The sequence below is a fragment of the Brassica oleracea genome, chromosome C7 (assembly GCF_000695525.1).
Source record: "Brassica oleracea var. oleracea cultivar TO1000 chromosome C7, BOL, whole genome shotgun sequence".
Taxonomy (NCBI): Eukaryota; Viridiplantae; Streptophyta; class Magnoliopsida; order Brassicales; family Brassicaceae; genus Brassica; species Brassica oleracea.
Window position 1 is genome coordinate 33,127,456 of NC_027754.1, and position 3,713 is coordinate 33,131,168.

The following is a 3,713-nucleotide window of genomic DNA, read 5'->3' on the forward strand; positions in this document are numbered from 1 at the left end:
TTTAAAAATTAAACAAAAACTAAATGTTAAATTATTTACTCGATAATATAAATATATGAAGCGAAAAGTTTAATTTTTAAAAAAACTTTCTAAATTTGTGAAATGTTACAATATTTTTGAATATGACAATAAAACAATATTTTACTAATCTTTATATATATAGTTACAATTTTAATAATAAAATAATAATCCAAAAATATATATATATATATAGAAGAATATACAAATACATGTGAAAGTTTGAAACAATCTATTCAATGAAAAAAATATACCGTAAACTTATTATGTTTTAAAAATTGATAGACACATATATATTATAATATATATCAATTTAGAATTGAAAACAAAATGTTTATATAAAAATAAATAAAAACAAAAACCGGCGCGGTTACGCGGATCGAGATCTAGTTTTAGATTTAAAATTAAAGAATATATATTAGCTAACATAATATTTTAGACTAGTCAGGGGTTTTCTATATCATTATAGAAAGCTCGTTATATTCGTTATATTGGTTATTCTGTTTATATCTGGTTATCTATATCATTTATGAGTATTACAATAAATGTTTGATGTAAAATTAAAATTAATCGAGAGTTCTAGTGGGTGTAGGTTGAAGTTAATTTTAGAATTCAAAATCAAATAATATATATTAACTAACAAGTTAGTAGAATTTGTTTTTATGCACCACCACGAAATATAATAGAATAAACATGGATGATATTGATAAAATGTAGAGTCACGGGATAATTCTTATCATCTAGCATGCAATATTCAAACATTTTGTCTATATAGAAACACTTGTGCGAGCTCTATTGGTCTAAGTTTCTGCAAAATTCCTGAAAGAAAATACATTAAATATCTATATAACTGTGAACTTTTCAACTAAACGACACACTCGTTTGATAAATAACAAAAACTAGAGTATCCACGATACACTATCATGTACGAAAGGATTTAGACCATCAGCATTGGTGAACCTCACTTCTCGATTCCCAATGTTCTTATTATTATTATTTTAATTTTGTTTTTCGTTTCATTAAAAAAAAAATCAATATTCGTCCAATTGCGGGTCGCCATGTGGCATGAGGCCCGCAGAACAGTAACGATACGGGTTTTCCCAGCGACCTCGTACGACACGGATTCAACACTATTGAAATATTTTAATATTTTTTTATCAAAAACTGTGTGAATTTTTGGTAAGACCCTTCAACGATGATGCCCTTGAATAAAAGAAAACCAAAGACCAAAACAAATTATAGCATCTCTAGAAAAGTAGAGACGAATCAGCCAGTCAGAGATGGCATCTGACATAATATTTATTTATATAATCTAAAGTATTGATTGAGTAATATGTAGTACTCTTTTTGTGGTTGAAGTAGGGTTCTATTGGTGTGAGAGGCTCCACGTTTACAGTCGCTTTCGATAGTGATATAATAGATGGAGGTCTCTCGTTCGTCCAGCATTTGGTTGGACCTGGACCGTAATCTCGACGTCCCATCACTACTGATACGCCAACATATAAACATCATCAAATATAATTAAAATATAATTTACTTATAAACTATTATTATCTTGGACTTGATATCCAACACATGATCAACTTTGATATATACTTATATTTTATCGATATTTATAAATGATCAAATTTTGGTACATATAATTATTATAATGAACAATGCCACAAATAATAATTATAAAATACATATCTCTCTACAGTATATATATATATATATATATAAAGAACAATTATCACTCCAATGTATTTAATTTGTTGTTTTTTTTCTTTGAAATAAAAAGACTAATAGAAATAGAGTTTAAACCTATGTATTTATCTAAAATAGCATTTATCATATAATATAGTAGAAAAATAAAATGTTACTTCTTCCATACCTACCTATAGATAGAAACTAAAAATCTTAATTTTAAGAGAAAATATATAGATAATTTGAAGTAGATTTGATTCTATAGACTATTATAGAATCAAATGTAAATATATGGTATGAATGTTTAAGGCGTTATGGAGCGGATAATGCGGTTCGCAATGTTATTTAATCATTCACAATATTTTTACTTCAATTGGTAACCACAATTTATGAAAAAAATGATGGTTTATTTTTCATTTCTCAAGTTTTGTACCGTTTTTTTATCAAAAAAAAAAAAAAATTTTGTACCGTTCATATTTAATTTTTTTTATAAGACTATCGATTCATGGAACCCACATTATTCCTCTTATTTTCTTATGAATGAAATAAATATGAAGAAAAAAAATGATCCTTTAATTCTAAGAGGAATCAAATGAACACAAATTCATATATTTATGATTTTTTTCATTTATTCCGGTTAAACTGGAACGCACGATGCGGTTGCAATACCAGCATTATTAATAATGTGGTTCATGTGGAATTGTTTTAATACTTTTAAATTCCAAACAAAATCTCAAAAATATACAAAGCTCATCAAATGATCTATTCTCTTCGGAAAATATTTATATCGAAGATTAAATATCAAAAATAGTTAATTAATATTTAACAATTATTATATTCGTACTCCATTAATATGTCACTGTTCAAATATTTTCCTTCACTATTTATTTTACACTAACCACATTAATCCCGCATAATGCGTTTTTCTTATGTAAACTACACTTAAACCGTTTCGCATCATCTAATTTACTTATCCCGTACTGCTCTATCCGTAGTTACGATCCATAGCCATAATTTGGAACAAACAATTTTACTTACATTACTCTTTTTCTTCTTTTGAACAAAACTCTTTTCTCCTTTTCGTTACTCTTGAACTTTAGATTAACTTTCATAATTAATTTACAAAACTATAGTACACGGGTATCGGATCCCATATCCCCTATATATTAATTGAGAAGCATTTGAAAAAATTAAAATCTTAATTTTGTATTAACTAAAAAAACTCAAATTCTAGGTGGTACTCTAAATGCCTTCTAAATTTAATTTCAAAGAATTCTAAAGCATCTAATATAGAGTATAGTTTAATCTAATGGTGTCACATTATTCCATAATTATATAACACTAGAGAACATTATATTAACCTAAAATATAGGAAGTGTGTATTCTTTCCTTAAATAAAAGCTACGGAATTGCCTAATATGATTTACATATATATGACAATTAATGATTATGAATAATAAATATTTGATAACAATTTTTGCATCCTTCTTCATTTTTGTTTAAATTTATATTATTAAAAAAATTAAACAATCACATTAACCATATAATAAAAAAAATTAGATTTTTTCTTATATGTTATATTTAGAATTTTTTAAAAGGGCTTTTTCTAGAATTGACCTATAACTTAAAGTCAAACACAAAACTAACCTCCTTTTTTTTTGAAAATTGGTTTTTCCCTATTCACCCCACAAGTTCATATAATTTACGAAAATGCCATCAATTTTTTTTTTCTTTTTTTTTCGAAAATGACATTTTTACTCTCTCACCCTCATCATCTTCAAGTAATTACAAGATTGCCATTGTCATCAATACCACAACCACCATGAACAACCAATTTGAAGCTCTTAATGCTCCCAAAATCGATTTACCCTTCTTCTTTTTCCATTCTTGTGAACTAAACACAACATATCTCTCACTTTCTCTCCACAATGAGCTAAAAAAACCCAAGATTTTGATTCTAAATTTTTTATGGTTCATAGAGTCATAGAAGCTAACGATTCTGGGTGGGT